Below are 14,294 nucleotides of genomic sequence, written 5' to 3'. Positions count from 1 at the left end.
CCTTCAGCCGGCTGAGAGGGTGTGTGCTGCCTGGGCCGTCCTGGCTGCCTGGCTTGGCTGTGTGTTGCGGTCAGCAGCACTGGATCCTGTGCCGCCTTCCACCCGCATCTCCTCCACTTATACCCTCTTGTCCCGGCAGCTCCCTCCCCTCCTTCCTCCCAACCCCCAACACAACATCCCCTTCCTCCTCCCCCCTGCAGTTCCTCCTCCTCCTCCACCACCACCTCCCACACATCCTCCCAACCATGCTTCGTGTGCGTTCCAATAACACTCGACATACGTTGTGATTAAGGCATCACCATGGATAACATACCGACCAGCATTGACTGACATGACAGTCAACCTCATCACTTGGTGTCGCGAGTACTGAGACGCGCCGCCTCCTTAAGATAAGCAGTGTGGGGGCTGGGCTGTACTGGCGGTGACTGGGAGTACCTGACAGCAACAACTGTATCTAAGCTCTTTTAAAAAAAAACCTTTTCTTACGTGACAAAATTATCGCTAGGAGGAAAAGATAAGAATTGTACCATTTTTTTTTTTTTTTTTGTCTAGTTTAGTTGTGAAGATACTTGGTAGTGTAGATGTGAGGCTGACCATCAGGCAAGCAGCTCCTCCAGGTTCGTCAAGCATCTGTTGCTCCACATGTCACTCTCGGAGCTGGGTTCAGGTTGCATATGACTTCGCTTGTGGTCTGCCAGTTATATTCCCCCTTTCCTTAAAATGAATGTCAATTAGATGGCTTTATGACGGAGGTTATGGTTGGGGTGCTCTTCCCTTGACATTCGAAATGCAGTTGAGTGCCGTGCATGAGAGGTGGAGAACATACCCCCCCCAACTCTCAGTACTCTGGGGTATAATACCCTGCAGGTGGATCATTCAGACTCCTGCTGGCTGAGCAGACACAGGTGTATTTACCCCGTGCTACACGCCTGGGCATCGGAGCGTTAGTGAGCCAGTACTTCAGTTAGAACAGAACTAACTGACCGTTTTTGAGGCACGAAGACGAGTTCAGGTAAGCACAAGTAGAAACATTTTCCATCACAATGAAATGTGTAAAGTAAAACACGAATGTGGAGAAAGTAATAAGATCAGCAGATTACATGATGCTGTAACTGCCACACTAAGGCTAGGCTATAGGTACTATTGGCGCTTTGGCCTAACTGGAGACGTTAACCGTGTGAATTGTAGTAAAGTTTGTGGTCAGAGATTTGGACACAAACGGAAATGTTAACTTTGTATTTTCTTTTTGCATGTAGTCGGTAAAACTTACCATATGAAACTATATAATATATGTACTGAAATACGAGTTGTAACATCTTATGTAATATCAATCCACTGGGGTCCGAGTAAGACCCTGGGTGACCCATGTAATGCTTTTGCGCTACCGCTCACAGGATGAGCTTAGGGTGCACAATAGACTTGCCGGGGACAACGGCACAAATCAAAATGGGGTTGTCAAGTGTCAGGCCTTAGGCCCAAAAAGCTGTCTGTTCCTGACCCACGCGTGGGCAGCTGGCTTTCACTCCATAAACACACAGTCTCACCACCTCCTACCTAACGCATGACGACATGTAACTCGCACAGCTCGGTCTTCGTAACTCTATATCCTCCAGGTGCTCGCCGGCCCTGCCTTTTGACACACACTCGTCGCAAGTTACTGGCAAGCAACGTACTCCCGTGATCACTCGTCTCTGATGGAAACCCTACTGGACTTCTCCACGTCTCTTCAGGACCTTAGCTTGTGTTGATGCCTCCTGACTATATACTTAACTCTGTCTAGAATTACTGCTTGTCCCAGAATGTCTTTTGATTGTTGCAGGGTGATATTTGCATTCGTGTTGCCTCGTCTCTTGCCTTGTGTATGCACTATGTCTTTGCTCTCCTGTGCATACACATGCACACACCCGGGCCTACGCCAAGTGGCCAGTTCTCAACCAGCCTAGAGGGGGACGCGCTCAGAATTCGAACCAGGACGGGCACCTGCGAGAATCATGGTCAGCGATGCTACTGCTACACAACTGAAGCTCATGTTGTGTGTGTGTGTGTGTGTGTGTGTGTGTGTGTGTGTGTGTAATTACCTTCTTTTGATAATGTATTTGTACTGTACAGCGAGGGCGTCTTGCACTCTTTAGGACCCATCACGCAAACTTTCTTTCTTCCATACAGCATTTTTTCCAAGTTTATGCTGTCGACATTGGCAATTTCATCCTTGGGTTTGTTCCAGTCCTCCACCACCACTGGTGTACGGTAAAAGTACATCCTTCCTGACAACTTTCGTATGTAACTTCCTATTACCGACGTCTGGTGATTCTGTCCTTGGATCTTACGAAGAACTCTTCATTGTTGACATCATGAGACTGGTTTGATAGCTTCAGGGTGGGCACAGTGTGATCAGGTTAACCACATTATCCTCTCGTTGCCATTCTTAGATTTATAGCCTCTAATATTTCCCTGTTACTTATCTCTCATAATTTTCTTACCATCTTCTTTCCCCCTCTGTGTCTCCTCTGTTGGTTCTTTGTACTTCTTTGTGTGGTGACCAAACTTGAAAAGATGAATTTTTCTTTTGTCCTCACATTTCCCTATTAAATACTTGAGTACTGATGCAACATTGGCTGGTATGCTACATCTTGTCTCCTCTGCGACTCATCTTGTATGGAACTCTAGCGACAGTTGGGAACGAAATAGACTTCCAAGTCCCCATCACAGGCACATTCCTGCAGCTTATTTCGTGCTAGATCTATCATTATTTGTATCAATGCCTTCCTTCGTTGCGTCTCTTCCTCATTACTTTCCACTTTGGTTGAAATTCGTCAGCCATGTGATTGTCAGACCAGCTTTGGAGTTTGTCTGGGTCCCCTTGCTGGGCGATGCAGTCCTCTTCTTATCTTTTCGTGTCCTTAATGACTGACTGTGAGTGACATCATCAGCAAACATATTCAGACGCGAGACCATTGGCAAGTCATGTGTGTGTGTGTGTGTGTGTGTGTGTGTGTGTGTGTGTGTGTGTTGTGTGTTTGTGTGTGTGTAATTACCTATTTGTGCAGTGTTGGGAGGGAGTTTTAAACTCGTGGGGCCCCGTCTCTTAAACATTTTTATAAGACTTTTCATTCTTTTGTATATTGTGTGAGCTTAAGATGTGGCTGGATTAGATAGGCTTACAAGATAGCAGGGAAGTGTTGTGGGATTACGTGATAATGAGGGTTGGAGGTATGAATGTGTCTAGGCAGAGGAAAGATTACTTTGTTTCGTCACTTTATTTGCTGGGTTACTTGTTATGGTGTGGGCAGGACATTGTCGGTACTCGACCAGGTCGCCTGCTGTGGTGTGGGCACGACATTGTGGGTACTCGACCAGGCCGCCTGCTGTGGTGTGGGCACGACGTTGTGGGTACTCGACCAGGTCGCCTGCTGTGGTGTGGGCACGACATTGTGGGTACTCGACCAGGCCGCCTGCTGTGGTGTGGGCACGACATTGTGGGTACTCGACCAGGCCGCCTGCTGTGGTGTGGGTACTCGACCAGGCCGCCTGCTGTGGTGTGGGCACGACATTGTGGGTACTCGACCAGGCCGCCTGCTGTGGTGTGGGCACGACATTGTGGGTACTCGACCAGGCCGCCTGCGTTGGTGCGGGCAGGACATTATAGGTATTCGACCAGGCCGCCTGCTGTGATGTGGGCAGGACATTGTGGGTACTCGACCAGACCACCTGCTTTGGTGAGGGCAAGACATTACAGCCACTCGACCAGTCACAGCTATGGTTTAGGCAAGATATTACAGCCACTCGACCAGGTCACAGCTATGGTGTTGGCAGTACATTCCAGCCAGTCGACCTGGTCACTTGATGTGGCTTGGGCAAGATGTTACAGGCATGCGACACACATGAGTAAATAGATATGCCAATATAGGTAAACATCAGGCAAGTTACAGAGGTGGTATGAGGATATCACTTGGTCAGAATATAGGTACGTACGTGGACAGGGAATCATTACATACAGTAGGTTACACAGCGGTATGGGTACAGTCAGTAACATAAATGAGGTTGCAAGCCCGGCTGTAGGAGTAGACATTCTGAAATACACTAGTGTGTGTGTGTGTGTGTGTGTGTGTGTGTGTGTGTGTGTGTGTGTGTGACGTGTTACAAGATGGTGAGGCCTGAGACCAGGTACTGTAGAGGCTGTGACCTAGGGACACTGTGTTACGTAGTGCTGTTTGTAACGTATTACGCCACATCAGATACACCCCCAGGTTGTATCAAGGATCACGTTATAACTGCCCGGCACATTACATACTTCATTGCACTCCTGACTGGTATATCAGTGTGTGTGTGTGTCAGTGTGGTACTGGTCTTGTGGTTACCATGGGAGTGTATAGCGGTACAGTACCTGTCATACTGCTTAAATGCTGGAGCTCCTTGGTCGCCTACCATCTCTGAAGTAACACTGGGTTGGTTGAGGCTGTCACGGGACGGCAAAGGACCGACCGACAGTACTTGTAGACCTCCGGGTGTTGTCCTCCCCTGGCTGAAGACGTGCCAGCTGGTCAGTTGTATCAAGGTGACCATGATGAAGTCAGCATGAGGGAACCCGAAGGAATTGCAAGTTGTCTTTCCCTCTGGAGGAGCTAAGACGACTCGGGATGACCCTGGCGGTAACGCCGCCTACTGGTTTAAGGCGGTCGATGACCTGAGAGCCGCTGTAGAACCTGAGAGCTGCTGTAGAATCAGATGTGATAAGGTTGTGATGAGTGGTAAGGCCGTGCATGATGTAGGGGGGAGCGATGTGTCGAGCGTGGGGCTGGCGCCAGTGGTGGTGGTGACGGCCAGGGGTCGCTCACAGCCTTGAGTTCCGGAGATGAAGGCGAAGGACAGCAAATAACGCTCAGGTGTATTTCGTCAGACAGCGGAGGTTGCTCGGGAGCTTCATCACAGTGAGTGTGGGTCGACTGATGATTATGTTCCATGATGAGTTACAACGCAAGATGTAGGCAGATTTCCTGGCAAGATCTGAGTCGTATCCTGAAACCTTTGTGATGCAGGAAACACCTGAAATTCACCGTAATATAATCCGATAGGAATTATCTCAACTTTATTGATAGTGTGACGTGACTGAGGAATGGCCTTACGATGGTGGAAGTAACTGTTACTGGGGAATGGGGGGGGGGGGTCACGAGTACTGACCTTGTGACTGGAGAGGGAGGTTGGGTGGGGGGTGACTTGGAGAATCAGAGGACGACCTCGTAACCGACGAGGGGTGAGGAGTGACCTCGACTGGATTAGGTGACTTCGTGACTGGGAGCATGACCTCCTCCTCGCTAAAGGTGACCGTTTGGTTGTGTGGGGGAACGCTTACGTTGTATAGAGGACCTCCTCCTCGAGCTGAAGGAGGAGGAGGAGGAGGAGGAGGACCTTGGGATGGGAGGAGACGCCCCTTCGGGCAAGAGAGAGACTCTCCCTTGACCAAGAGAGAAGGACCTGCGGACTAGAGAACAGTACTCGATTTTTTTTTCTTTTTTCAAGGGATGGCTTGAGGCTTTAAGGCGGGCGAATCTTGGGACTTTGTGGAGAGAGAGAGAGAGAGAGAGAGAGAGAGAGAGAGAGAGAGAGAGAGAGAGAGAGAGAGAGAGAGAGAGAGTAACTTCATGAGTGGAGTGTCTGTAGCAGCTTGTGGGTGACCCAGAGACAGGGCCATGTCTGACCCATGGTCAAGACCCAAGGTGTCAGGAAGACGTTGACCACGCGAGTCGGGGCGGTGTGTGTGTGTGTGTGTGTGTAGACGTGCAGTGATGGTGTGCAGGAGTCGGGGCGCTGTGTGTGTGTGTGTGTGTGTGTGTGTGTGTGTGTGTGTGTGTGCAGTGATGGTGTGCAGGAGTCGGGGCGCTGTGTGTGTGTGTGTGTGGACGTGCAGTGATGGTGTGCAGGAGTCGGGGCGCTGTGTGTGTGTGTGTGTGTGTGTGTGTGGACGTGCAGTGATGGTGTGCAGGAGTCGGGGCGCTGTGTGTGTGTGTGTGGACGTGCAGTGATGGTGTGCAGGTCTTGAGTTACTGGGTATTATCATCGTCCAGGTCAGCCACCGTCAGGGTTACCAGGTATTTATCATGTGACGTAACTGGTTCCTGGAAGGTAACCAGGAAGTATCTGTGTGCCTGTAGGCTTTGTGTTGCACCTGTTGACATGAGTTACTCGGGCCTGATAATGACTGGGTAAACTGCAGGCTGGACGGTACGGGAGGGAGGGCACTGCTTGCCTGTAGAGGCCCCTTGGAAGCAGAACTGCTCACCACACTTAGCCGTACAGGTTAACTGTTTTGTTCATGACGACTGATAATGATATTACGTCTGAATGTTTAGCAGTGATTACGTCTGAAAGTTTGGCAGTAACTACGTCTGAATGTTTGGCAGTAACTACGTCTGAATGTTTGGCAGTAACTACGTCTGAATGTTTGGCAGTAACTACGTCTGAATGTTTGGCAGTAACTACGTCTGAATGTTTGGCAGTAACTACGTCTGAATGTTTGGCAGTAACTACGTCTGAAAGTTTGGCAGTAACTACGTCTGAATGTTTAGCAGTGATTACGTCTGAAAGTTTGGCAGTAACTACGTCTGAATGTTTGGCAGTAACTACGTCTGAAAGTTTGGCAGTAACTACGTCTGAAAGTTTGGCAGTAACTACGTCTGAAAGTTTGGCAGTAACTACGTCTGAAAGTTTGGCAGTAACTACGTCTGAATGTTTGGCAGTAACTACGTCTGAAAGTTTGGCAGTAACTACGTCTGAAAGTTTGGCAGTAACTACGTCTGAATGTTTGGCAGTAACTACGTCTGAAAGTTTGGCAGTAACTACGTCTGAAAGTTTGGCAGTAACTACGTCTGAATGTTTGGCAGTAACTACGTCTGAATGTTTGGCAGTAACTACGTCTTAATGTTTGGCAGTAACTACGTCTGAATGTTTGGCAGTAACTACGTCTGAATGTTTGGCAGTAACTACGTCTGAAAGTTTGAGACGTTCGTAGTTGCCCTGAATGTTATCTTGGTCTTGCTTGTGTGTGAACAACAAACAGCTCTCATGAACCAGTGGTTCTCCCATGGAAGGTTTGGTTGTATACCATACGTCGCCTTTGTGTGTGTGTGTGTGTGTGTGTGTGTGTGGGAGTTTACATCTTGCGTACCTACCATGAGTAGTGGCTGTAGACCTGGCATGAGTAATGTCTGTACACCTGGCATGAGTAATGTGTGTACACCTGGCATGAGTAATGTCTGTACACCTGGCATGAGTAATGTCTGTACACCTGGCATGAGTAATGGCTGTACACCTGGCATGAGTAATGTCTGTACACTTGGCATGAGTCATGTCTGTACACCTGCCATGAGTAATGGCTGTACACCTGGCATGAGTAATGTGTGTACACCTGGCATGAGTAATGGCTGTACACCTGGCATGAGTAATGGCTGAACACCTGGCATGAGTAATGTCTGTACACCTGGCATGAGTAATGTCTGTACACCTGGCATGAGTAATGGCTGAACACCTGGCATGAGTAATGTCTGTACACCTGGCATGAGTAATGTCTGTACACCTGGCATGAGTAATGGCTGTACACCTGGCATGAGTAATGTCTGTACACCTGGCATGAGTAATGGCTGTACACCTGCCATGAGTAATGGCTGAACACCTGGCATGAGTAATGGCTGTACACCTGGCATGAGTCATGTCTGTAGGCCTGCCATGAATAATGTCTTCCGACCCAGTATGAGTAACGTCTACATAAGTGCCTCATGAGTGTTGCCTCATGACTGGAGGTATCATATTGTGGGTGCTGACCGTGTGTGTCCAGGCTGACTGTGTACAGTGATGCCGGAAGACCGACTGTGATGGGTTCTGTCTGGGGTCGTAGCGTGAGTTACGTCTGCACGTTTCATAGTTGGCGACGGATTGTACGACGTCCGGGCGTTTATGTATGATATTACGTCACGGACTTGATGGCTGCTTGTTCATGACGTGTTGTATTACGTCTGAAGGTTGATGACGTGTTGTAGTACGTCTGAAAGTTGATGACGTGTTGTAGTACATCTGAAAGTTGATGACGTACTCTGTCTGAAAATTAATGTATGCTGTATTGTTGTATTACACATACCAAATATTACACATACCAAGTATTACACATGCCAAGTATGACACATGCCAAGTATTACACATACCAAGTATGACACATACCAAGTATTACACATACCAAGTATTACACATGCCAAGTATGACACATACCAAGTATTACACATACCAAGTATTACACATACCAAGTATTACACATACCCAGTATTACACATACCAAGTATGACACATACCAAGTATTACACATACCAAGTATTACACATACCAAGTATGACACATACCAAGTATTACACATGCCAAGTATGACACATACCAAGTATTACACATGCCAAGTATGACACATACCAAGTATTACACATACCAAGTATGACACATGCCAAGTATGACACATACCAAGTATTACACATACCAAGTATGACACATACCAAGTATTACACATACCAAGTATTACACATGCCAAGTATGACACATACCAAGTATTACACATACCAAGTATGACACATGCCAAGTATGACACATACCAAGTATTACACATACCCAGTATTACACATACCAAGTATGACACATACCAAGTATTACACATACCAAGTATTACACATGCCAAGTATGACACATACCAAGTATTACACATACCAAGTATTACACATGCCAAGTATGACACATACCAAGTATTACACATGCCAAGTATGACACATACCAAGTATTACACATACCAAGTATTACACATGCCAAGTATTACACATACCAAGTATTACACATACCAAGTATTACACATGCCAAGTATTACACATACCAAGTATTACACATACCAAGTATTACACATACCAAGTATTACACATGCCAAGTATGACACATACCAAGTATTACACATACCAAGTATTACACATGCCAAGTATTACACATACCAAGTATTACACATACCAAGTATTACACATACCAAGTATGACACATACCAAGTATGACACATACCAAGTATTACACATACCAAGTATGACACATACCAAGTATTACACATGCCAAGTATTACACATGCCAAGTATTACACATACCAAGTATGACACATACCAAGTATTACACATACCAAGTATTACACATGCCAAGTATTACACATGCCAAGTATGACACATACCAAGTATTACACATACCAAGTATGACACATACCAAGTATTACACATACCAAGTATTACACATGCCAAGTATTACACATACCAAGTATGACACATACCAAGTATTACACATGCCAAGTATTACACATACCAAGTATGACACATACCAAGTATTACACATGCCAAGTATTACACATGCATGTATTGCTACATATCCGCCAGCTTAACAATTGTTTTGTGAGCACACGTTCCACCAGGTTTGTTTGTATCAACCGGTTCACAGAATGATGTGTCACGTTAGGAAACTTACCCTTTGTGTTGTCATCTATGTTGGGAAGTTAACCATGTGGTGTTATGTTGGTGGATGTTGTCCAATGTTGCTCTGTATGTTGAAGGTTTGAGCCAATGTGTTGTGTTACGGGTGCCAGTCTACCAGGTGTTGCGCCAGGTCCTGGGTAACCAGGTCATACGTCTGTTGATAACAAGTGTTGTTGATCATGTGCGCATCTGCTCGTTCTTACGGTATGTGTGAAGGCTTGTGAGGTGTTTACTATTCTGTGAGTGTGGTTTGGTGTGTGTGTGTGTGTGGTGTGTCGTGTTGTGTTGTGTCTTGATGGGAAGGGGAGCAGCATCCGGGTGCGGGTGGAGCCCAGCTGGGGGGCGAGGACCTTGGGGAGCCGACCTTACCTTGCCAGTCCCACCCTCATCTGTGTCAACAGCAACTCTCGAGGCATTTGTTGTCCCAAGTCTCCCCTCCTGCCGTGGCCGGTAGCCACTGCTGACGAAGAGAGAAAGAACACTTTATAAACATTCGGGGGGCCCAAGACACTTCAACACCTTGCCATCTACCATCACAAACACTATGGGATGCATGGCAGACAAGTTCAAAGAGTGCAGTCGACAAGTACCTACAACATGTACCAGACCGGCCAGGCTGTGGGGGCTATGTAGCCCTGAGGGCTGCGGCTTCCAACAGCTTAGTCGACGTACGACCCAGTCCAGCAGCCTAGGCCTAGCCCGGGCTGTGGGAGTGAAGACCCCCGAAGACTCCACAAGGTATGGCCTGTAGTGCCGGCACACGGCTCCCTGTGAGGCACCTTCATGCTGGAGGGAGTATGCCAGACCAACCCAGCTGGACACTAATACGGGACGGGAGCAGCCATCCTGTAGGGCGCCTTCATCCTGCTGGGATTACGTGTCGGTATATGGTATGTGTTGCTGAGAGGCAGCTGTGGCAGTCGTCAGCAGAGCCCAGTTCAAATCCAAGCAACAGAATGGTCGATCATGATAACATTAGTGCATGATGTGAACATGTACGTGCCTTAAGGATCACTTTAAGTTAACTAACTGTTGGTGTAATCATTCAACATGGCCGCTGCATGCTTCCTCATCGCTTGCGCTGTTTGAGGCAGAATAATGATGCCAACGTGATGTCTCAAGAAGCTTGGAGGAGCAGCCTTGTGAAACCCTCCGCGATGCTCTGTGTATAGCATCCAGACCGGCCGTACAGAGGAGGCAGCAGTACTGGCAGTGTGTCGGAGCGTCTCGCCAGCGCGGCGGGCGGGTGGGTCGAGCCCAGCCGTGGTGTACGGGCAGGTAACGTTTGGCTGCGTCTTGCCCCACACCAGGATGGGACCTCGCAGGATCTTCTTCCTCAAGAAGAGTGAGGAAATTCCCACCGATGACCCCTCTGAGCAAGACGTCACGAACCAGGGGCATGATGGCTTGATTGGACCTTTGACAGGATTCTTTGAGGGTCAAGTCAAAGGGCAGGCCGCCATACCCAAGGGCCGTACCGTCCTCTTCAGGAGGTTTGAGCAACAGATGCGTAAGGACGAGGTTTTCGTGCCGTCGTTCCCCGCGTCCGGGAAGCCACGCGCGCATCTGCTGCACACACAGTTGAGGAAGGAGGAGGCGGCAGGATCACACTCCCCCAGGGTTACTTTATGTAATGTAATATATTACCCCCAGCAGTAATGAGTTACTTTATGTATTGTATTATGTTACCCCAAACACCTGTGGATTACTTTAAGAGGTTGGCATCTATAGAACGTTACAGTCCAGCTTGGTCATAGTAATTAATAATCGGATTACACACACACACACACACACACACACACACACACACACACTCGCACACACATACACACACACACACACACACACATTATATATATATATATATATATATATATATATATATATATATATATATATATATATATATGTTTATTATAATACATAATCGCTGTTTCCCTCCTCATTGAGTTAGCGCAAGGAAACAGACGAAGAATGGCCCATCCACTCATATACACGTATATATACATAAACGCCCACATACAGTACACACCTATACATACATAAACATATCAACTTACATATTCATACACAGACATATATACACATGTACATATTCATACTTGCTTGCCTTCATCCATTCCTGTCGCCACCCCGCCACACAGGAAAACAGCATCGCTACCCCAGGACCAATTTCTATGTCTGGTGTTACCCAGGACCTTTCGAAAGCCTCTTGCGGTTGCGCTACTTCCAGGTGCAGGGAAATACAGTCTGGAGTGAGAAGCTCTTTGACGAGTTTACTCTGCCAGAGATACGGCCTCGCCAGTGGTGACTTTTCACTCGCGGTGTAACCTTAGGGAAGCGGAGCCCGGTTACGCACGCACACAATATATATATATATATATATATATATATATATATATATATATATATATATATATATATATATATATATATATATATAACTGGGCAAAGTGAAAAGAATACTAATCTGTCGTAGAAGGGACCGGAAACTCTCTTCTTCTTTTACTTCAGTTTCTAAAAGTTAGACAGAAGAAGGAGCCAAGGGAGGAGTGCTCATCCACCTCGAAGGCTTAGGATAGGGGTGTCTGAACATGCGTGGATGTAGCCAGGATGAGGAGAAGGGAGAGACATGTAGTATGTTTGGAGATAGGATCCTGGATGTTCTGGCTGTGATTGAAACTAAGCTCAAGGGGAAGGGGGAAGAACAGTTTGGATATCTCATAGGGGTAAAGTATAGGAGTAAGGATATGGGTGAAAGCAAAAGAAGCGTTTGGCATAATGTTGAAAGAGGAGTTGTGGGAATGGGTGAATAGTTTTAAAAGACGTGAGGCCCCAGGTTTTTCTGGGTGAAAATGAAAATGGACTACGAAGGGTGGGTAATTGTTAGTGCTTATGCACCTGGTAGCGAGAGGAGTGTTTTTTTTTTTTTGGGGGGGGGGGGAGCTGAACAGTACGTTAGTAGTTTGGACTGAGCAATAGTGATGGATGATATGAATGCAAGAATGGGTGATTTGATAGTTGAGGGTCTGACATGGGGGAACGAGATACCCAGTGTGAATGAATATGAGGAACAGCTTGTGTAGTTGTATGCTGGAAAAAGGATTGGTGATCGAGAATATCAGGTTTAGGAAGAAGGACATACATAAGTATACGTGGGTATGTGGGGGTTGATGGTAGGCGGGTATTATTGGATATTGTCGTAATTTATAGGTGGGCTAAGGAGAGACGTTTGGGTGTGAATGTGTTAAGAGCGGCAGCTGGTGGGGAAGTCTGATAAGAGTCGGGAGTTTGTAGAAACTCTAGGTGAAAACGAAATGATATTGATGGGAAGAGCGTGGTAAAAGTGAGTGCGCCTGGAAAAGAGGCTTATTTGAGGAGATACAAGGAGGATAGCAAAAGGTGGGAGTAAAGGTAACCAGGAGAGTGGATGAGTATAGGAAGTATTTATGTAAGCAGTGCATACATGTGCGAGAGATGTGTGTGGCATGCGGAAGGTTGGACGTGGCATGTGAGAAAGGGTAGTGAGTGGTAAGATGAGAGGGCTGAGTTGTTAGTCAAAGAGAGAAGAAAGTTGTGTGAGAGTTGGCTGAGGGGAAGGAGTCCAATTGATTGGGAGATGTGTAAGAAGAAGCGGCAGATGGTGCAGGGGTTGAAAAAGAGGGCAAAGGAGAGTTGAGAGGATGAGAAAATGTCTTGGAAGGAGGTGGAATAGCGTGAAGAGAACAAGATAACAAATGGGCGCATCACTCAAGACAGCAGATGCGCAAGTGGTAACAGATGGAGCGCCATACTTCCCTCGTCGGTGGCTCACTACCACTATCGGAGAGAGAGAGAGAGAGAGAGAGAGAGAGAGAGAGAGAGAGAGAGAGAGAGAGAGAGAGAGAGAGAGAGACCCTTCCTACATTGACGTATTGCTCATGGCACGGGTAGCGTGTACCGTACTTGTTCTACAATACTGTTGTTTACCCCCGCCACACAGTGAGCTGCAGGGGTTGTCGAGTTTGGTTGACTCTGTGTTTCCTCACAGTCAGTCAGCTCCTCCAGGTATCGTGTCACGGTCCCGTCCCTGACGTCAGATAAATCTTAGTGTCTAATTGGGTCTCACATGATGTAGGGCGCTCCATTTTGCAGCAGGATATGTGATGTTGGTGTGCGATAATCCAGGAAATGATACTTCACGTAGTCCAGGTTTTATTTAGAGGGAAATCGCTCATGTTTTGTGCCTCTGTTCCTACGTATGGATTATCATAAGTGTCCTTACTAGAGAGAGAGAGAGAGAGAGAGAGAGAGAGAGAGAGAGAGAGAGAGAGAGAGAGAGAGAGAGAGAGGGAAGCAATTGCTTGTGTATTTATGTGTGTTTGTGTTTGTGTGTATGTGTGTGTTTGCAATTATATATTTGAACAGGAAGGGGTTCAGGGATTTTGCACTCGTGAGGCCCCCATCTGTTGAACGTGTGTGTGTGGGTACGGGAGGCGGACGTGACCTCCGGTTCTCCTTCTTAAGGGGAATTACCAGTTCGTCACCCTCAGAACTTTCCGTAATGCACCAGGACAATGAGGGGCCACGTCATGCTAACCTTGCCTGCTGAATTTCCTCGAGAATAGAAATGCAAATATGTTGGCGTGAGATTTTGGCGTTGGTCAATACGTTAAGGGTTGAAGTGCTTGTTGACCATCGAATACCTTAAAGGATAAGTTTTTTTTTATTTGTTCGCTTTCTTAAGGGTTGAGGTTTGTTGGCAGTTGAATACATTAAGGGTTGAGG

The 14,294-nt window shown here is 47.0% G+C and overlaps 2 protein-coding genes across 4 annotated transcripts in view; one reads left to right on the top strand and one right to left on the bottom strand.

Moving 5' to 3' along the window:
- LOC139754622 (uncharacterized) overlaps window positions 1–110 on the bottom strand; it is a 234,783-nt gene extending 234,673 nt beyond the window's left edge. Inside the window, exon 1 of one of the 2 annotated variants that reach the window (XM_071672099.1) lies at window positions 2–110. The gene's annotated coding sequence lies outside the window, so the exon portion shown is untranslated. The remainder of the gene's footprint in view (window position 1) is intronic. The other variant, XM_071672096.1, reaches the window with a different exon arrangement.
- Window positions 1–14,294, top strand: part of nudC (nuclear distribution C, dynein complex regulator) — a 404,242-nt gene that overhangs the window by 300,230 nt on the left and 89,718 nt on the right. The gene's annotated exons all lie outside the window — the stretch shown is intronic.

The sequence above is a fragment of the Panulirus ornatus genome, chromosome 17 (genome assembly GCF_036320965.1).
Source record: "Panulirus ornatus isolate Po-2019 chromosome 17, ASM3632096v1, whole genome shotgun sequence".
Taxonomy (NCBI): Eukaryota; Metazoa; Arthropoda; class Malacostraca; order Decapoda; family Palinuridae; genus Panulirus; species Panulirus ornatus.
Note: the sequence above shows the minus strand (reverse complement) of the source record. Positions and strands in the feature narration are given on the sequence as shown.